General features: G+C 40.2%; 1 long non-coding RNA gene across 2 annotated transcripts; it reads right to left on the bottom strand.

Moving 5' to 3' along the window:
- Positions 1–1,073: 1,073 nt before the first annotated feature.
- LOC132681969 (uncharacterized) lies at positions 1,074–4,867 on the bottom strand. 2 transcript variants are annotated; one of them, XR_013549996.2, is made up of 3 exons: positions 3,821–4,867; positions 3,064–3,205; positions 1,074–2,970 (listed from the first exon to the last, which is right to left on the bottom strand). It is a non-coding gene; the product is annotated as an uncharacterized LOC132681969 (long non-coding RNA). The 2 variants fall into 2 exon arrangements; XR_013549988.2 differs by having other exon boundaries at positions 3,064–4,867.
- Positions 4,868–22,701: the final 17,834 nt, after the last annotated feature.

The following is a 22,701-nucleotide window of genomic DNA, read 5'->3' as shown; positions in this document are numbered from 1 at the left end:
GCTTATAAAATTGTTGGAAGGGCTGCAGGAGAAGGAACCAGGAAGTGTCCTGGGAACTACCTGGTTCAAGAACACTCTACCATAGGACTCAGGCAGACACTGCCATCAACCCAAGTGGTACAGGCACTAGGAATCCCACAGTGCAAGTGACAGGTTGACTTCAGCTGCTGTAACTGCCTCTCAACACTCTCTACTCTGAGCCCAGCTTATCAATACGAGTGTCAGGAAGATAGACTCTTCTAATTTCCAAGTCTTGTGCAAATGCATCGATTTGGTAGAACCTATTTTACATGGAGAATATTAGCTGCAAGGGAGTCATGGAAAATTAGACTTCTGCTCTCTAGCCTTTTGCAACACAAGAGAGGACACGGAAAGAGGTGAGGATGTTTAGAGGCGGAAATGTTTAGAACCAACTGACCATACCAAATTGCCCCTCAATAAATATTTTAGAGCCACCACTGCTCTGTACACATCTATTCGAGTACTCAGAATATTTTCCCGAGGATGTTTAGTGTCTGTCTCCCCTTACAAGACCTTGAGGATGGGGACAGTGTCGGCTTCATCTCTATCTCACAGGACCTTAAGACTAATTGGCAAGCGGTGCACACAACAGTGCATTAATCAATGTGCAGACAGAGCCAGACGATCTTGTATACATGCCCTTCTGGCCTCAATACACACCCCTTGTTGTACTTCCCTTCAAGATACATGCACAGAGCAAGAGAAGAAATCAAGTGCACAGATTTTGGAGTTAGAAAGGTCTGTGTTCAAGTCTAGGTTCTGTGTGATTTTGAGAATATATTCTCTCTGGGCCTCAGTTTCCTTACCTTTCCTTCTTTGAGGGGCTTGTTAGAAATATTGAATAAGGCACTGCATGCCAAGCACAGGATGTGACTGGTTTTTTGCCTCCCACCACTGAATCTACACTATCTGTGCCCCTTCGCACATCTGTATGTGCAGTAGGGAAGATAAGAACGAAGAATAACATAATGTGAAACACGCTGCACAGAACGGCAATTTAAACTTTTTTCTGCTGGAACTAATCGTCTTAATTATTTTGCCCCTTTAGACTCTTTTATCTGAATATTTCAAAGGATGTTACAAGGACGAATTATGATACATAATTGATAACTAGATAGCTAGCTGAGTCATACAGGCTGAGTGATTTGTCAGTCCTCTTGTGAACCTCATAAAACCAGCAGCCTATTGGGGTTTTTGCTTTGTTTTTTTTTCTTTTTCTTTCTTCTTTTCTTCATAGTAGTACTAGTATTATTTAGTTGCTATTTCAAAGCTGATTAACTGCAAAAGCCTTTTTAATGACAGATTGTTATTGTCGCGTGTTCTGACCAAAACTACATGTTTAAGGGCAGAGAAGAATAAGAACTAGAAGGCAGGAACCAAACGACTAAATCACTCTTTCTGTTTCTAACCTGTAAAATTTAGGGATCGTTTTGCATTTTATTATATATTTTATTTTTTCCTCGAATTCCTGAAGCAGATTAACTTTAGCACATTAACATGGTGTGGGGGTTCACAGACCCAGTTATATATATTCAACCGCACCTCTAGTCAGTTCTGGGACTGGATTGAGGAAGTCAAAATCCCCAGGTTTTGATTCCTCCTGTCTAAACTTATTGAACCGAGCAATGTCCATTCCAGCTCAATGGTTCTGTGAGCCGTTGTACACAACTCCGAGGGAGGGCTGTGGACAGTGAGGAACCAACAACACTTTTCATCAGTGGCATACAGGAAGCCAAAAATACAGTCTCTTTGCCTTCCTTTCTGAGTAGAAGCAGCGGCAGGTAGCAAAGAAGAGCGAATCCTGACTTGCCCTTCCAGGGCCAGGGCAAAGAAACCATAGGGTTGGGAGCTGAGAGTGGCCTGCAGGGGCCAAGCAAAGCTGGGGAGGAAAGTGAGAAGGCAGCTTGCAGCTGAGAAGCCGAGGTGCTCCGGAGAGCTGCACACCCCCCAGTCTGGCAGGCCCCCAAAACCACTGAGCTATTATTGATGGTTCTGTTTAGTGATGCAATCTGCATTTCTTCACTCTAATAAAATGCCAAATACTTGAAATGGGATTTTTACACCAGGGCCTTCCATATAATGACTTGGGCCCTCTTATGACTACATCTAAACTGTGTGGGCATCCAAACTAAAGAAAAATGTAAAATTAAAAAAAAAAAAATCAGAACATAATTACACTAAAAAAGAGACCTTTGAAAATGAGTAATCCAAGGGTACCTGGGTGGCTCAGTAGGTTAAGCGGCCGACTTTGGCTCAGGCGATGATCTCACAATTTGTGGGTTCAAGCCCTGGGTTGGGCTTGTGCTGACAGCTCTGAGCCTGGAGCTGCTTCAGATTCTGTGTCTCCCTCTCTCTGCCCCTCCCCCACTTGTGTTCTCTCTCTCTCTCTCTCTCTCTCTCTCTCTCTCTCTCTCTCTCTTTCAAAAATAAATAAACATTAAAACAAATTAGAAAAAAAAAAGAAAATGAGTAATCCAACTCTTATCCATCCTTATCCCCCTTCCTTTTATGGGTAATAAAAATGAGAATGAGAAAAGAAATCAATGATTTGCTCAAGGTCATCCAGCTTATCAGAATTTCAGTTAACTTAAGCCATGTGATTCCTCGATCAAATCCACCTGAAGTATAGGTTATATTTGTATATGCCTTTGTGAATTATACCTGGCTACTTCTAGATTCAGCTGGAATGACAAAAAAAAATATCAGAAAAATCAGAAAAAAAAATTAGTGTGCCACTTCAAAGTATATATTCAGCCTGGACTTAACCCAGCAGTTGTCCATCTGTCCATCTGTCCTTCTGCCCCAGGAGGTCCAGGCTGGAAGTGCCAGGGGCACCAGGGACTCCTATGGTGAAATCCTCATTGAGCCCATTGTCTTCTTTGGTCTTTCATCAGTTGTTTTCCACAAGTGCCTCTTACTTTTCAAACTCTGCCCATGAAGTTTCTGACCCTGTAAAGGGGAAATCAGACATTTCTAAGTCAGATTTCATTTAGTAATAATATTAAAGAAAAAAAAAACACCTTGAAAACTCCAGTGGCTTACTCGACAACAAGTATTTATTTCTCACGTATGAGTCTGGAGGTCAGCTGGGACGCTGCCTGTCTTTGTTCTGTGTGCGCTCTCATTCTGGGACATGACACGAGCTGAGAGGATAGCCCCATCAAGGTCCTGTTCTCACGGCAGACTGAGAGAACAAGAGCAAAAGGCTGAGGCAAACCTCATGGTAAATGTAAGTTGCTACTTGAAAGGGCATAAATCATTCCCACATAAATCCACCCTCTTTCTACCAGCCAAAGAAAGTTACAAGGCTCATCCTGACTATGGGACATAAAAGCACCATCTACCTGAAGTCATGGCAAAGGTGGAAAAGAAGAAGCAGGTAGTTGGAAACAATAGTGAAACATACCACAGCATATAAATGCTGGCTTGTGAATGATGCTTTCTTGAAGCATAATGAAAGGCAACCAGCTGTACCTGGGGCAGATCAGTTAAAGAGTCTGAAAAACATAAAAACTTGCTCCAAGGCCTTTGCAAGGTGAATAGGAGTTTTCCAGACATAAAAGATTGAAAATGCATTCTACACAGGAAAAACACTGTGAGCATTAGTATGAATGCATTAAATGATGTATTTTGTTCAGAAAACTGTGAACAATCTTATAAGAATGGGTCACATTTGTTTTCCTTTCATCCTAGCTAGATAAGATTCTCCAGAGAATAAAACACACACACACATACACACACTTATGATTCAAGGGGAATCACAGGAGAAAGGTAAGGTTTAGGAAATGGTGTTGCTTACCTAGATTCCCTAAAACGTTCTCAAAAACGTTTGAGACATGACTTAGCGGCTCGGGATTCAAAAAACCACAGAGTAAAGGAAGAGAGGGTGTAGCTTAGCCAAAACTTGGCACTAAAGGTTCTGAAAGGCAAGGAAAGAGAATCTGTTACTTACATGGGTCACTATGCTCAGAATATAAAAACAAACCATAAGAGGGTTCAGTTCTGGGTAAAATGGAGTAACACTCACCACCCTGTCTCTCCCACTGAATGCAGCTATAAAATCTGGACAGAATGCAGCTATTTAAAGACTTTGAAAAGTAGCAGGTAGATTAGGAAAATGGACCAAACTCCAAAGTATGACAATGTTTACCATTGTTTTTCTCCACTAGCTCCGGCCAGGACTTGGAGGAAACACTGGGAAAAGCAGGCATCAAAGTGGGAAGAGAGAGCCCAGAAGAGGCCACTAGTTCAGCTCAGTGAGGGGGAAAGACGTCTACTGGCACCGACAGCAGCAGCACTTGGAAGAGCAAGCATCTAAAACTCTCCAGAAGGAGGAACTTCTTTCCTGATTGGAGGAGCTGTGGTCCCAAAGGAATGGGGGGAACCTCTGTTGCTTTTTTCCTTTCCCTGTCCTTCCACCTGTTGGCCCCAGACACGAGCGCATTCATGGGAGTGCATGGCAGTGCGTGGTAAATAAAGTCCTAAGTTTCTGACTGAAAGTCTCTGCCTGGAGACTGAAAGAATGTCTCCAAAGAACTGGAAAGCACCAGGAAGGTCCCTGAGAGGGAAGAACACAGGAAACGGATTCCATAAGGTAACTTATGACCACTGAGACTCACCTTGAGCTGGACATGGGTGGATCTAATCCTAAACAGCAAACTAAAGACTTTAAGGACTGAACCAAGATATACACCACCACGAAGGACCTAGAACTGGCCACTGGGTGATGCACGTGTGAGATGGATATGAATAGCACTAAAAAGGCTTCGAAAATGGAAGAATATTTAAGTCACATCCAACAGAGGATTGGTAAAAATGTGCAGCCTAAACCCAACTGGGCTGATTGTCTGCTAAAACAAAAAGTCAACACTCTCCCTTGGACTAAAATGATATGTACAGTTTCATAGTACTCAAAATGTCCAGAATACCACCCAAATCTACCCAATATACAAAGAACCAGGAAAATCTAAACTCACATGTGAAAAGAAAACAAACAGATGTCACCCGAAGGTAACACACATGCTGAAATTATCTGACAAAGACTTGAAAGCAGCTACTATAAATTTTACTTCTGAAACTAATATTACATGATGTGTTAACTAACTGGAATTGAAATAAAAACTGGAAATAAACAAAAAAACAAATGCACCAGTAAGAAATTGCAAACACAGTTGGAACAAATGGAGAGATAGAAAATTTGGGCAAATAAATGGAAGATGGAAATAAGAACCAAATAGAAATTTTAGGACAGAAAAAATGTAGTATCCAAAATAAAAATCTTACCGCATAGGCTAAATAGTGAAATGGAGATGACAGAGGGAAGATTCAATGAACTTGAACTTGAAAATAGATCAATAGAAATTATCCAGTTTAAACAACACAGAGGAAAACTGTTTTTTAAAAAAATAAATAGAGCCTAAAGGACCTATGGGACAATACCAGAAGAGCTAATATTTATGGCATAAGAAGTCCAGAATAAAAGGAAAGAGCATAATATAGAACAAAGTATTTTTTTAAACAAATGGGTGAAAACTTCCTAAATTTTATGAAATACATAAAGTACAGTGAACCCCAAATAGGATATATTATGTGTGTGTGTGTGTGTGTGTGTGTGTGTGTGTGTGTGTGTGTATAAATTCATGCCCAGATACATGAAAACGAAACCGCTGAAAACCAAACACAAGAAAATCTCTTGAAAGCATCCAGAGAAAAATGATGCATTGCTTATATGGGAACAATGCTTTTAATTACTATGTATTTCTCATTAGAAACCACGGAGGCCAGAAGAAGGGAGTGCATCTATAGAATATTCCTCCTGGCAACAGCAGAATACACATTATTTTTTAAATGCCCACAGATATAGCAAGATAGACCATATCCTGGACCATTATAAAATCTTCAACAAATTTAAAAGAATTTAATTCATTCTAGAGTCCTCCAGAAAAAAATATATCCACGTTCATATGGTTGCATGAGTGAATTCCATCAAACATTTAAAAAAGAAATAACATCAATTCTAAATAATCTTTTCCAGATAACAGAAGAGAAGGAAACACATACCATTTTAGAAAGCCAGCATGACTCTCATACCAAAAACAAAAGACTGAACAAGAAAGACAACCACAGATGTAAAAATCCTCAACAAAATAGCAGTAAATCAAATCCAGCAATATATAAAAAGTATGACACATTACAAGTACAAAGCTGATTTAACATTTGAAAATCAATCCATGTATCTACAATATTTTAACACTCTATGGGAGGAAAAGCACATGTTCATATCAACTGACGCAGAGAAGACATTTGACAAAATTCAGCATCCATCATGACAAAAACTCTAAGCAACATAGGAACAGAAGAGAATGTCCTCAGACTGATAAAGGACATCGACAAGAAACCCACATCTAACATCGTACTGTGTAGTCAAGTCTAAATACTTCCCTCCTAAGATAAGGAATGCAGAAAGTCCACCTTCCCACTTCTGGTCAAAATTACACAGAATTCTTAGGACAAGGCAAGAACAAAAACTAAAATCCATACACACTGGAAAGAGAGAGATAAAATTCTCTCTGTGGAAAGATGGCATGATTATCTTCATAGAAAATCCCAATGAATCTACAATAAATATACTAAGGTAAATATATGAATTTAGTAAGGATGTAGGATACAAAGTCAACACACAAAATGAATCGTATTGATATTAGTAATAAACAATTAGAAAATGAAATCTTTAAAATATACCATTTATAATAGCTCCATAAGTATGAAATATTTAGGTATAAATCTAACCAAACATATACAGAATTTTTATACCAAAAATTACAAAATGCTGAAGAAATATATCAAAGACCTTGACAAATAGTCATATCATGTTTGTAGACTTGCAGACACTGTATTAAGATGCCAATTCTCTCCAAACTAGATTTAACCTAATTTTAGTCAAAAATTTTGCAGGGTTTTTGGTAGATACAGACAGGCTAATTCTAAAATGTATATGGAAGGCAAAGGAATTAAAATAGTCGATGAGATTTTGAAAACTAAGGATAAAGTTGGAGTAATACCACCACCCCATTTTGTCTTAATATAAAGTTATAGTATCAAGACAGTATAGGGGCGCCTGGGTGGCTCAGTCGGTTAAGCGTCCGACTTCAGCTCAGGTCATGATCTCACAGTCCGTGAGTTCGAGCCCCGCGTCGGGTTCTGCGCTGACAGCTCAGAGCCTGGAGCCCATTTCCGATTCTGTGTCTCCCTCTCTCTCTGCCCCTCCCCTGTTTATGCTCTGTCCCTCTCTGTCTCAAAAAAAAAAAAAAAAAAAAAAAAAAGACAGTATATAATATTGGGAAAAGGAGAGACCTGGAGATCAATAGAACCAAAAAGAGTTCACAAACAGAATCACACAAATATGGCCCGTTCGTTTCTGACATGTGCAAATGCTACTCGTTTCAACAAAAGGCACAGAGAAATTGGTCACTCATAGAGAAAAAAATGACTCTCAACCAAAAGTTCACCCCTTATGCAAAAATTAACTCAAAATGGATTTCAGATTTAAATGCAGACTCAGAAGTATAACACTTTGAGACAAGAAGAAGAGCAATTTTATGTTTTCAGTGGCAAAAGCAAAAATGGGCCAAAAGTTCTTAGATATAATGGGGGAAAAAATGAGTCAATCGGAACAAATCAGCATTAAGCATGTTTGCTCTGTGAAAGATGCTGTGAACGAGGAAAGACAAGCCACAGACTGGGAGAAAATGTTTACAAATCACATATTCAACAAAGAACTTTTATCCAAAATGTGTCAAGAACTTTCAAAACTCAGCAGGAGGAAAATAAACAACCCAAGTTTTTAAAAAGGAGCGAAAGATTTGAAGGCCTCGTGAGGGAGGATACAGAAGGCAATCAGCACCTGAGAAGACGCTGAACATTGTTAGCCACCAGACAATTGCAGATGAAAGCTGAGACACTACAGCATATCTATTAGAATGCCCAAAGCAAAATGGACCGACAATGCGAGGCGTGGCCAGCATGCAGGGCGACGGGGGGGGGGGGGGGGGGGGGGGGGGGGGGGGGGGGGGGGACTCGCAGACGTTGCTGGCGGGTGGATAAAGAAATTGTGGTTTATATACACAATGGAGTACTACATGGCAATGAGAAAGAAGGAAATATGGCCCTTTGTAGCAACGTGGATGGAACTGGAGAGTGTGATGCTAAGTGAAATAAGCCATACAGAGAAAGACAGATACCATATGTTTTCACCTTATGTGGATCTTGAGAAACTTAACAGAAACCCATGGGGGAAGGGAAGGAAAAAAAAAAAAAGAGGTTAGAGTGGGAGAGAGCCAAAGCATAAGAGACTCTTAAAAACTGAGAACAAATTGAGGGTTGATGGGGGGTGGGAGGGAGGGGAGGGTGGGTGATGGGTATTGAGGAGGGCACCTGTTGGGATGAGCACTGGGTGTTGTATGGAAACCAATTTGACAATAAATTTCATATATTGAAAATAAATAAATAGATAGATAAATAAATAAATAAAACAGTGCAACAGCTGGAGAAAACAGCTTGGCAGTTCATTAGGAACATACCTTTGCCATGTGGTGCCCGCATTCTCACTCCTAGTTATTTCCTCCAAGAAACAAGAAACATGCCCCATTAAAAAAAAAAAAAAAGCTGCATAAATGACCATAGCAGTTTTCTTCATAATAGCTAAAAACTGGAAACAACTCAGATGTCCTTCAAAGGGCGAGGAGATAAACAGTGTTACATCCACATAATGGAACACTATTCAGCTGTTAAAAAAGGAATTAATTAATGATACACACAGCTTGGATGATCCCAACGGCATCGTGCCGAATGGAAGAAGCCAGTCTCAAAAGGGTACATATTGTCTGATTTTATTTACGTGACATCGTCAAAAAGACAAAGCTGTAGCGACTGAGAACAGATCGGCGGTTGGGGATTAGGAAGGTGGTGGGGAGGTATAACTACAAAATTAAAGCACAAGGGAGTTTGGGAGGGTGATGAAACTGTTCTGTATCCTCTTATGGTGACGCTTACCTGAAAATAGACATAGGTTAAAATTTTACTGTACCCCTACTGACCGTACATTCTACTGACTGTACACCTCCCCAAGAGGTAAATTTTACTTTGTGTTAATTTTTAAAATAAAATGTAAAAAAAATACTGGTAAAATGCCTCTAATCTTAGTACTGAGTCCTATGTAAAATTTCTCTCATATAATATAATTTCTCTCATAGTAACTGGAGTGTAACGAACAGTAATGAATACCAAATATCCTAAGGGTGAACCTATAAAGTTATTTATTCATTAATTTATTCATTCATTTACTCATTTACTCAACAAATTCTTACTGAGCGCTCACTATTTTTCAAGACACTACCAGTCACAGGATTTAGCAACATGTATTATAAGACTTCAGTTTGAAACATCTTCCAGTGTGGGCTAAGGGCACAACGACAAAACACAAATTATAAAAGCAGTCCTGCATAAGCTGAACTAATACAATCTGGGTACTCCGCTATTCTTTGCTCTGACTTACATTTAGGATGGATTTTAGAAGATGGAGAGGAATAAATGGGTTGCAATATGTAAGTATTAGTTCTCTAGACCGAGCTTTTAATAAACAGTAAGTGGCAGAGAGTTTGAGATAATATCCCTGCTAAGTACCTGGAGTGCATTACTCTATCATTTCAGTTAAATCCAGAGCCACTTGCTGGGGGCAATCAGCCCAGCTGGGGTGGAACCACTTACAAAAGCTGAAAAATCTGATAAGTGCTCCAGCCCTTCGAGAAAGACAATCTGCTGGGGGAAGCAGAAATGGGAAAGGTCAGGAAAAATCTTTATAAGGGACTCAGAGACTATAACTTTGAATGATATAAATTTTAGATATATCCCACAGAATTTACTGTATCAAATGTTGAACCATATACCAGCTCAGTATTGGGAACTGACCACCAAAAATTATTATTTGGGTTTGGGATTTTAAAACAGTTAATTTGTAATTTGTGAAAGGTAAGGCCACTTGATGAACTGAATTTTGTGCACCCTCCAACCAAAAAAAAGTCATATGTTGAAGCCCTAACCCCCAGGGTGATGGTATTTGGAAATGGGCCTCTGGGAGGTAATTAGGTTTAGATGTGGTTATGAGGATAGGACCTCCATGACGGAATTAGTGCCCTTACAAGAGAAGACACCAAAGCTTCCTGTCTCTTGCTCTCTTGCTCTCCCTCTCACTCTCCCCACTCCTGCATTCTCTCTCTCTCTTTCTGTGTGTGTGTGTGTGTGTGTGTGTGTGTGTGTGTGTGTGTAATTTGAGGACACAGTTAGAAGGAAGCCAGGAAGTGGGCTCTCACCAGAAGCCGACCGTGTCGACACCTTGATCTCAGACTTCCAATCTCCAAAACTGAGAGACATAAATCTGCTTATACCACTCAGTCTGTGGTATTTTGTTGTGGAAACTGAGCTGAGTAACATACCACTCCTAGGTCATGACAAGAGTAAAAATCATTATAATTGCTAAAATATACTGAGTGCTTAAGACACAACATATCATTTCACCCAATCATCACAACATCCTTATAAATTAAGTACTATCATCATCCCCATTTCACAAATGGTGGAATATCTTTCCAAAGTCACCCATCTAGTAATGGCAGGTGTGGGGGGTAGGCTAGACCCTGAAAGTGCTACACTTGTCCAATGCAAACTGACATAAGAACCATCTAAAATCTTTACTATTGACCCTGCATTAAGGTGCAAGTTCTAAGTAAGTGCCAATAACTGGGTGCGAGTGGTCTCTGTGGAGATCATTATAGTTAATCCATAAACTATTCCTATCAGTGGAAGCCACAAATAATGTTCTATGATTCCCAGAAGATTTCTCCCAGATAATAAAGTATATAACTAAAAGAGGTTAATGATGGAATACGGTGTACTTAAATCTTTCCTCTGGTTGAATAACTGAAGTTTGTCAGTGCCCTCCAGGCAAAATCAATGAGGAACACATCTATATTTAAACACCTTAGACTCTTGCCCAATGCAATAAAGGAGACCACACACCCTGAGGAACCATGGACATCTCAGTAAGAGGATGTCAAAAAGAACTTATAACAGATATCGGGATTGCATTAGGTGACTTTGCGGAAATTTCAGGAGGTAAAGTTTTGCTCTGGATTGGATCCTTTCAGGAAGCAGGAGTAATTCTATAATTCTAGAATCATATTTTAGGTAGAAGGCGAGAAGTACAAAGTCAGGCTGGAGCTGGGAGTGATAAAGAAGCAGCAGTCACTCAAAGCAGGCAGGATAGGGAAATATTCGGGATTTGGGGTTTTGCCCAGTGACCTTGTTTTGTAGACAAAATTACAGAGTGGTTTTGTTTTATGTCTCACTTCTTCATGGTCACAAAATGACCTTGTCCGATGGTGCTCTGGAAGGTTCTTGTTCCAGAGGACAGCACTAAGTCCTTGCTGTGAGACTCAGACCAGCTCCTAGAGACACTGATGCCCCGCTGACAGGGCCAGGCCCACTCCCAGTTGGCTGGGGCTGCTTTTCTCTTTCTCAACCTTTCCTTTCGTTCTCATAAAATATGGCCCTGGGAAAATGAAGTTTGCAATATATCAGTTAGGTAATTGGCATCGAGTTGCCTTTCAGATGGAGTGTCTAAGAAACTAATTAGCATGTAATTGTAAGGGAATAGTGTTGTCTTTTAACAAAAATGTGATAGATCACTCTCTGAATCAACAAGCTATATATTACGTAGCAGTGGGTGCCCTTTCAAAAATAACAAGACCCCTTTTAGCATTCTTCTTTGGCACACAGATTACAAAATCATTTCTCGCGTTATCAAAATGCATCTAAATGTTTTCTTAGTGTCCACTGAGTCTTTCCAAGGAAAAAAAGGAAAGAGGTCACAGAGGCTAAGGAAATATTTGGATTTCAGTAGAAGGGATTTCCCAGTGGCAAGTATAAAGGAAAGAGTGTGGGTTTTGGAGTTAGATTATTTTTGTCCAAAGCAGTGGCTGGACCACATGGCATGTGTGACCGTGAGCTTGTCACTTAAACTTTCTGTAAAACGGACATAACAACTATACCTGGCATCACAGGTTAAAGATAATTGAGATAGAAAATAAAACACTCTGTAATATCCAAAAGCATTCTAAATACTGGTCACGTTGTTACCACATATATAAAATACAGTGCTATTGATTTTAAACACATCACTGATTTCTTCAAAATAGGGATAATGAGGTAAAAAAATAAATTGATCATATCAGGGTATCCCTTTAAATTAGGCACAGAATTTTTTCGATTTCTAAAAAATTCTCTGAAATTCAAAGCCAGTTTATATAAGATGTTTACCTCAGAAAAGTTAAAAAGATTCTCTGAGAGTCATATTATCTCCTATCTAACTGGCTCAAAGCCATTAATGTAAAATAAATGACCCACAGTATCATATTGATTTATTATTTCATCTTGTAAAAAATATTCCAGTCCTCGGGGCTCTGAGGGCATATAATTTTCAAAGATGAATAAATAGTGAGACTAACTTGAAATTAAAGGCACAGAAAATGGCTATGTTCTGTGAAAGCGGGTTAAATAGGTAGTTCAATCCATATGCATGTATAAACAGAGAATTGGAAGTAGGAGTCTCTGCCTGGCTCTTTAGGTGCAAAACCTTAAGGAAGAAAAGAAACAACTTAGTGAATAAACGATAGACTTGAAAGAACACGTGATGAGCAAGGGTCTGAATGAAATTCATTGGGTTGTCTGGAAGAGGCAGAAATAGAACACATGGAGACTGGTGGAGCTCAGGACAAGAGGTCCCACCATGAAGACACTGTGCATATTGAAGCCAAGTCAGGACGCAGCGATGGCCCAGCCTCCACCAGCAGTCCAGGCCATTGCTAACGTCCAGAAGCACCACGGGTGCAGAGTCAAAGCCCGTACACCAGCCAGTCTCCTGCTGCCTACACCACAGAGCTACACCAGCTATCCTCCCCATTGGAGTTCAGCAAGGACTATCCTTTGACAGCAGCCAGCATTGACCAATGGCCATTGACCAACCAGTAGAAGTGACACCCATGAGAGCTCCCAAGGCTCTGCTTGGTCTCTATCAACCTGACTTTTGTGTAAAGTCCCCTTGTCCCGAGAAATTCACAAACTCCAGGTCTGTATGGGGATGTGAAGCATGACATCTGGTGAAGTGGTCAGGGTGCAAGAGAAACCCCACATTAGCTGCAACTGAGCAAACCCAATCCAAGATGCCCCTCTCCAGGTAAAAATGTATGTCGAATTAATGAGATAAAAAAACAGAATTCCCATCCTCCTCCAAATATCCTGGAGGATCCCAAACTTCCAAGACAGTTGTTAGACCAAAGAGATTACCACATCGTCCTAGTCATTTCTGATCCTTACCGAGCCCCTTGATAAAGAAGTCAAGTTTTATTTGGGAAAAGTAGAGCAAATAAAGTAGACTTTCAATCAGCATTTGTCAATAATTAATTCTTTTTCATGTTTTTATTTATTTTTGAGACAGAGAGAGGCAGAGCATGAGCAGGGGAGGGGCAGAGAGAGAGGGAGACACAGAGTCCGAAGCAGGCTTCAGGCTCTGAGCTGTCAGCACAGAGCCTGACGTGGAGCTCGAACTCACGGACCAGACCGTGAGATCATGACCTGAGCTGAAGTCGGATGCTCAACCGACTGAGCCACCCGGGCACCCCTAACCGATAATTAACTTTTGTGAACAGATACACATTTAATGGACTGCCCTGTGCGCACTCTACCATTCCTCACTGCACATCATCAGCAGAGTTTAGAGGCTTGACCCTGCTCCAGGGTGAGCACTAAGCAGACTCTACCAACAACGGAAATGTCTTCACCCATGCGAGCATCAAGAAGCCCTCCAAAGCCAACAGCTCATGGCATTTCCCAGGAAACAGCCATCAGTTCAGGAAGAGGTGTGTGACTCAGATCAGGTCACAGAGATATCAGGGGAAACTTTCCAGAGAGAGAGAGTCACCGGTAGAAATGTTTTCTCTCTCTTCTGCCACAATTGTTGAGAAAGCAGATAGCTTCAGGATTGAGGATTGTCAGAGATCCAGCTTTAGCCTGAAGCCTCTACTGGAAACAGCAGACAAAATGAAAAAAATCTGGATCCTTTATTGCACTCTATGCCGCTGGATCAACCTACCCTGATGCCAGCCCTGCTTCTGTTAAGTGACCGTATATAGTTCCTCAACAATTTAAGCCAGTTAAGTTTCTGTGACTTGTGACCAAAAGCAACCTAATTGATACATATGGCTATGATGCCAGTTTAAGGAAATTCTATATTTGTGGCTTTAGAGGCCAAGCCATTTCCTATACATAGAGCCAATTTTCACCTGAAAATGCATCCTGTTCTGGCATTTTCCCAAACAATGGCTTGTCCCTCAGATTAAAAACCAAAAAGAAGTAGAAGGCCTCAGGAGAGGATCAGAGTTAAAACACCCTTTCTTGGCCCTGTTGCAAAGGGACCAAGTGAAGAAAGGCATTTTCTGGAAACAGAAGTGAAATGTAATTGGGAAGCTGGGACATGAGGAATCTGGCTGAGATGTTCTTTTAGGAGCAATGGTCAGGTTAGCTATAGCTACAGCTATAATATTGTATATACTGGCTGTAATTTTCTGCCTATAACTTCTGTATTTTATGCCTTTGCTTACCTATAGTACTTTAAAATGTCCACTTTGAAAGCTCTAGTCCATCTCTGCTGTTCTAGGAGAAAACTGAAGACCTTTTAAGGGATTGAGTGTGTATCCATAATGGTATAGGAATTCAAGTGGGAAGACTCTAAGAAAACAGAGAAAAATTAGAGCACTGGATGCTGACCACTCCCCTTTGGAGATTCTCCTCCAGGGCTTGACCCAAGAGGTCCTAGGTTTTATTTTGCTGATGAACACCACGTCCCTTTGTGGCATTCTGCTGACCTTGGGGGGTATGTTGGATTATAAATGGACCAGACTCAGCATCAAGATGGCCTGAGCAGTCATCTTGGTGACAGGTGCAGAGTCCCTGTGCAGTGTTTCTCCCCTCAGGAATGCCCAGGTTACCAGAGTTGCTGTCTAGGGTGCTCATAAAATCCTCGGGCATGAAGCACACCCAGTCTGCAGGGTGAACTCCCTTCCTTCCACGAGGCACACGCAGCTTGAAAAAGGAGGTTCTCTGAATCAGTACCAGAACACCACTTTATAGACGTTAAGACCCTGCCCATCCATTTTAGAGGATCTTGCACATTCTAATTTCAACAGAAAATCAATATATGGAAAGTAATTCATGTATCAGCACAATCAACAGTACACAAAGCAGAGACTAGTAAAGTAAGCTTTTTTTTTTTTTTTTTTTTTTTTTTTTTTACTATTTGGAGTAAAAAATAAGTTATGGCAATTTTTTTTTCTCCCAGTTGCTCAGCAAAAGAAAATACAGTTTTCAGATGCCCACCTTTACTGGCTGGCTGTAGATCTATTTGACTTTAATTGCCTCTTTTTTGGAGCAATTTTAATCTGCTATATGAATGCACCAGGCTTAGTTACTAAAAAAGCTGTAGAACCATTTCATGGGGAAAACAACAAAGTCCCTGAAAGAAAACAAACCTAACAAACAAAATACCATAGAAATTCTTAGCAATGTAATTAATGTTTTTTTTTAATTTGATTGGATTTTTCCACGTGTCTCCAAGCAATTGCACACATTATCAGTTGCTTCTTGTGCAATTTTAATTCAGAGCGACAAAACTATTTTTCAATTCTAAATAGACTTTTAGAATTAGCTTACTGTTTCACTTTTACAACTTATTTCAATCCCAAATACATGTTTTATTTGAGCTTTTTAAAAAAATTATGCCATGGTATGAAATAGTCAATCTTTGCCCTCAAGTTTTGGTCCATGGTTATATTTTTCTTGTTTTAAAGTTAGAAATCACTCAAGAGAGACACAGCAGCACTCTCCTTTAGAATGTCTCAGCTATGTACTGTATTTGAACATGATTGATATTATGTAATGTTTTTGAGTTCTTTTGAAAACAGAAAGTCCAAGACATCAAAGAAAATCTCTTAGATATGTACCACTCCTTTGGTTAAAAATGGAAAGCTGATCTTTGGAGCAGGAATTTGTAGTGACGGCCAGATCTCTGCTTTTGGTTATTATTATTTTTGTTATTGTTCAGTAACTGATTCATAGGCAGTAAAATATAGGACACCCCGAGACCCATTTTCAGCACAGCAAGCATTATGGGATTTTGTCAGGCAACTTGCAATAACCTTACTGTGCAATGAGAGATGTGTTTCCACCCACCATGCTGAAATTGATGCTAGTAGGACTGTACTCAGAATACAGTAAAACTGAAACCAATAGGCTACACCATCTCTGGTTGGGCAGGTAAAGCACAAAGACAGTTGAAGATTTGGTAGGGATCAGTTAATTTGGACAAGGGTACTGTCCTACTGAAATCATTTAAGTCCTAATAAAGGTCTAGGAACAACTCTTCTCAATGATCAAATTAATTACATAATTGTCAGATATTGCTTGCAAGTGTAGACAGGTCTGTTTGCATAAGGCACAAATAAATGTGATTCAGATACCCAGAAGTTCTGATTTACCAAGGTTGCAAGATGGTCTGTGAAGAGTGGATGAAGCAGTTCACTTCCCTGATCTTTCTAAGGCCATTAGATGACAACTAAATACAGCTAACAGAGTCATTGGTTACATCTCATTCCTTGAGGAAGGTACAGACTTTTGAGGCTACGCATTCACACATCCTCTAATTCTTCCCACAAACGTGTAGTGGGACCATATGAACAAGGCACTGTTGTAGAGGCAGACACAAGCCTGCTGTCCCGTGGCTGTCCACAAGAGGAGGAGTGACACGAACCAGGCAGCTGTCCATTCTATTTCTACTGTAATCACGGCACAACCTTCAGAGCCAGACAGACCTGGAGCACAATCTGGGCTCAAATCTCAAATACTTACCCCTTGTGTGCCTTTGGGCAAGTCACTTAATTTCTCTGAGAGTTGATTCTCTTATATGTAAAAAGGCTATAGTAATACCTTCCTCACAGAGAATTTTAGGATTCAGATAATCTTGGAAAATACCAAGGAAAGTGCTCAAGTGACAGTTCTCATTCAAATGATGACAATGACAACTATGATGATGATGATGATGATGATGATGATGATGGTGATGACAAGTCTTAAATGGGTAAGGAAGATAATTACTAGAACTTTAAACAGCTATAGTTGACTATATGTATAACTTAAAGGATATCAGAAACACTCTAGCACTAACCTCCAGTGGAAATATACCCCATCTTGAAGTCTATTCTTTAGGAATTAATGCCTTTGAATCAGGACCTTGTGACCTGTTAAAATGCAAAAGCAAGGAAGCAGGAACACACATAGATATTTTCAGTGATTAACATCTTAGGACGAATTATTTCATTATGTCCTAAATGGAGGACCCACTTGACAAGGCTTTCATTTGTGGGGAAGAGGAGGAGTAGGTCCAGAGTATAGGGTATTGTCATCATGCATATATGGGCCTGCACTGTTAAGAGTATGAAGACCCAGAACATGTGGTCAAAAAAGGGAAAGGGAGAAGGAGAAATGACAGTAAGTGGAAAGACAGGAAACTTTTAAATAATGGCTAACATATGACAAAGACTATTCTGAAGACCTTAGAGTCTCACAATAATCTTTAAGGTATATACTATTCATAATCCCAGTTTACAGCCGAGAAATTTGAAGCAAATCAATGTTAAGTAACTTCCCCAAGATATACAGGTAATGTGAGTGGCAAAGCCAAGATCCATGCTCCAACAGCCTGTCTCCAGAGCCTTCTAATAACTGTCCCCAAAAGGCTCTTTCAGCTCTTTGGTCACATGACTGGTTTGAACTTTGTGTCATTTAGCCAGTGTATTAGTTAGGGTTCTCCCGGGCAGAACCAAGAGGGCATATATATGTATTATACATAAGTATATATAAGTATTATAAGGGATTGGCTCATATGATTATGGAGGCTGAGAAGTCCCATGATCTGTCATCTTCAAGCTGGAGGTCCAGGACAGCCAGCGCAAACCTGAAGGCCTCAGAACCTAGGGAGCCAATGGTGTAAATTCTCAGTCCAAATCCAAAGGCCCAAGAACCCGGAGCATCAATGTCTGAGAACAGGAGAAGATGATATCCCAGCCTAAGCAGAGAGAAAATCTATCCTTCCTGTCTGCCTTTTTGTTCTACTCAGGCACTCAATAGATGGGGCCCACCCCCATAGCCAAGGGCTATCTTATCTTCTTCACTCAGTCCACCAACACAAACGCTAATCTATTACAGAAACACCCTCACAGACACATCTAGAAATAATGTCTTGCCACCTATCTGGGCATCCCTGAGCCTGGTTAAGTTGACACAGAAACTTAACCATCTCAGCCAAGATTCTCAACATCCTTGGTATGTTGAAGTCCACCCTCGGAAGCAATGAGAAGGCCCATTTTGATATTAGGAAATTTCTGAGCGTACAACACAAGGGTGGAAAATAGCAATAAGACCAAAGGATTCTTGTGTCCTAATACTTTGATGGACAATGTCTGAAGAGAGTACAATATGTGCTGACCTATAGGTAAGGCATTTTGAAATCTCTTTATAAAGAAGGGACAATAGCTTACCTTTGAGCACAGTTGTTAAAGTGTAGTAAAAAGAGAAGGGGAGCGTTTTTTGAGACAAGGCAAGACATTGATACTTAACAAAACAGGGCTCCTATATCCATCTCTTTGGTAATAGATGGAGCAGGAACACTACAACTTTTACTTTCTGGTAGTAAGTGCAGCTGTGATTGTATTTGACAATGGAAGCCCAAAGCTCTGCAGAAATTTCTGTGATGCAGGAGTTTGGGAACATGGGCAGGGGGTGGAGGGACAAGGAGCATGTGAAATTTCTTAGCTAAAAACAGGGACAGCTGAGGAACATCTTGTGGGGTGGGGTTTGAATCTTTTGCTCCCAATCTATGATAGTTCTCGGGGGGTTGGCTTGAATTAAAACTAAAATGAATTCCTCACCCTGGAGACCAGCATGTCCTTTATAGTTTCCGGCTTTAGCTTGGGACAACTTCTAAGTCTTATTACTAATGTTCCTCTTTGCCATCTCAGCTCAGCTGGCAGAAATAGGATGTTAGCTCCCCTACTGAGGAGGATTACGAATGAAAGTCAAGGATCAAAACGTGGGAGAGGCCTTTTTCCTCCCCATAGACTAATGTTATCTTTTAATTTTCATCAGTGTTATAACTGTGGAGGAGGGTATAAAATCAAGAAAAAGAATGGAGGAAGCTGGCACTTCTAAAATGACTTCCAGACCTATTAAGAAATCAAAGCCAAAATATTCCCCCGGGTATGATAACAGTTTTAAAGGAAGACATTTCAAGAAATGTTTTTCTTCATATTCACAAAACCTAAGCTTCCCCTCCCCATAGTATTCTATGTTTTTGCAACTTGTAAAGACTTCAAAGAAAAAGAGTAAAAATATAAGCATATATTGTTTTTAGATTGCATTTTAGATTATATATAAGATTCTATATGTTTAGATTTTTTATAAATATATAGTATATAACATTACATATACAATATATGTAATCTAAAACACAACCTTTTTTTAATGCTTATTTACTTATTTATTTTGAGAGAGAGAGAGAGAGCAGGGGTACAGGGGCAGAGGGAGAGAAGGAGAGAATTCCAAGCAGGCTCCACACTTACCATGGAGCCCAACACGGAGCTCGATCTCATGACTGTGAGATCATGACCCGAGCTGAAGTCAAGAGCCAGACGCTTAACCGACTGAGCCACCCAGGCGCCCCTAAAACACAATCTTTAATCATTCATTATCCCTCCAGTCTTATTCAGTAGGGACAGAATAAAAGTTGAAGTTATCAAGCATATTAAAATAGATGAAGAACACTTCTTCAGGACTATTCTTTATGGAAATATTTTTTATTGTCACAAAAAATGTTTCTAACCACTAGAACACAAAAAAATGTGCACAGATGTATAAAAGCTATAAAAGTTTCTGAGAACTTGTAGTTAAGAGGAAATCTACCTCTAGAAAAACACACATCTCTTTTTAAGTATATAGCTCTGTGTGAATCACTTTGAAATAGGAAGAACACAATGATACAGTAAAAATCAAACCTGATTTTAATCAACTTTTTCATGCATAGTAAGGTTATTAGGATATGCAGTTTTGAGCTCTTGGTAGATTTATACGTGCTTGCCTGAAATTTTTACACTAGAAAACCCAGTCATCAAATATCTCAACTTTGTTGGGAGAGTTTGCTAGTCAAAGCTCACTGCAGCTCTCACAGGAATGGGGAAATGCTCTCTCTAGCAGCATCCCCTAGCAGGAATGGAGGATTTCCATCCTCACCAAGGATCCATTTGTGCCCTCTGCAGCAGGCAGTGGGAGGTACCTAAGTCTATTCCGTATTCTAAGGCCTATGTGAGACTAGAAATCATGCAAGCCAAGTGGTCAGGAAAACTCCTTGTATTGTACGTGTCATCTTATTGTCCCCAGATAGACACATACTGGTCAGACCAGATTTTTCATGCAAGAAATATGGTCACCATATGTTCAGATTTCTATGTTTTACCAAGTCTATTTCCTCCCCCCCCCCACCCCGCCACTTTCTTTAGCAGTTTATGGTTTCTTTTCACTGACAAATTGCCAATTCTTAATTTATAAAACAGACTAAGTGTAAAGTAACCATAGTGAGGAAACCAAAACAAAGAAAAAATAAAGCAAAATGACATAAGAGATCAAAATATTTCCCATCACAGAGGTATGATCTGTTCAACCTTGGAGCCTCAAGGGGAGCAAAAACTACTCAGAGGTGGCCCAACTATGATGCTCTATGTTTTATATATGTTTGGCTGGGGTGGAGGAAGGGGGTGGGGAGACTTGTTCAATTTGCAAACAAGCCAGCTTCCTCAAACAAGTGCAAAGGAACTGAGAGGTTATTGAGCATTTTGAGAGAACACGTTTTCTTAGTCTGACTTTGTTGACATAAAAACAAAATATTTCAGATTAGGACACCCCAAGAAACTCCCCAATCTGCCGTAGTAGTTAAAAGTGTCTTAGTAGGATCTCATGAAAGTAGTAAGCAAGTACCTTTCATCTGAGGTTCTCTCCTCTCCTTCAACTCCTCAGATACTTGGAGCTGTCTCCCAGACTGTCTTGTTAGGTCTGACATCAGTTAGAAGCCCCCATCCCAAGGCCAAGTCGCTGCCCTAATTGAGGATTACAGATTCTCTGTTCAAGATTAAATACCTGCCTATTCTCACATGCTAAAACTTCAGTTATTTGTCTAAATCCCACCCCTCTCCAAATTGAGGACAGACTTGATCAGAGAATAAAAGGAGTGAAAATGCTTCCCGTATCATAAGGAATGTTCTCCTTTCCTCTAGCTTACCAGTGGTATTAACCTACCCAAGAATGTTTGCTTGAAAGGAGATGGCCAGAATGAGGATATGGAATAGAATTTGCAGAAGTGACCTTTGCTGTGTGTGCCTAACATGGTGTAGGAGAGACAGATGTTGTCACTTCCTGCTGTGGAAGCTTGTAATTTATCAGCTCTCAGGTTGCAGGGATGAGGAGAGACCACCTTCTCTGCTTCCAAGCTACTTTTTATCCTCACGCTGTCTCCAGGCTCACAAGTTACTTTGATGTCTTGATTATCTTCCCCAGCAGCTTTGTGCTTGGGATAGTGTCCCAAATAAGGGCCATAAGCACTGGAAAGGAATGCTCCCCTCTCCCAGGTTTAATTTCTACTGCCAGTCCCCATGGCTGGCTGATGGTGTTTTGATTGGTGTTAGTTCATCTCTGAGAGTCTTTTCATCTCTGGAAGCACTAGTAATGACAAAGTCCCTGAGCTGCAGAAATAAAAATCGGTTCTCACTTCAATATCTTCACCAAGGCTGGGATACGTGAAGAAAAGAAACCCATTGGTGAGGAGTCAGTGGTCAATAACACATTTTGGCCTCACAGAACACTTTTGTTCCAAGGTCAATGAACTGTGTTCAATCAACTTTAGATAATCTCTTCTCTCCTTGCTTCACCCTTCCTTCCTTTGATCCTCAAGGCTATTCACCATTCCCCTAAACTGCTAAGAACTTTCATGTCTCTATCTTTTCCTCAAACTGTTCTGTCTAGAATTCCTTATGACAAACTATGTCTGAGAAGGAAGCCAAAGAGAGCTTTTGAAGATAACTCCAATGGTGCCCAGTCCAGATAGACAGAAGGAAAGTGGTAGCATTAAGTGAATAAAGATGCAGACACAGTGAGGGGCAGATCTGGGAGGTAAGGGGATAGAGGAGATAATAAACTTGAGGACCTGTTTAAGGTATCTAAGGACCATCTTTAAGGTATCTATGAAACATTTCGGAAGAGAGATCTATATAGCAAGTAATTCAGGTGCGGATTGGGGATGGTGATAGATACATGAGAATCGTTGAAGCAATGACAGATTAAGAGATTTTTAAAGGAATGATAGTAGAGAGAGAAAATAAATAAGATGAATGGAGACAGCACCTTGGTAAATGCATGAAAATAAGCACAAAAAATGTAAACAGTGTAATAAAATTCCCCCAAAATGAAGCAGAC

This window comes from Panthera onca, chromosome A1 (genome assembly GCF_046562875.1).
Source record: "Panthera onca isolate mPanOnc1 chromosome A1, mPanOnc1 haplotype 2, whole genome shotgun sequence".
NCBI lineage: Eukaryota > Metazoa > Chordata > Mammalia > Carnivora > Felidae > Panthera > Panthera onca.
Note: the sequence above shows the minus strand (reverse complement) of the source record. Positions and strands in the feature narration are given on the sequence as shown.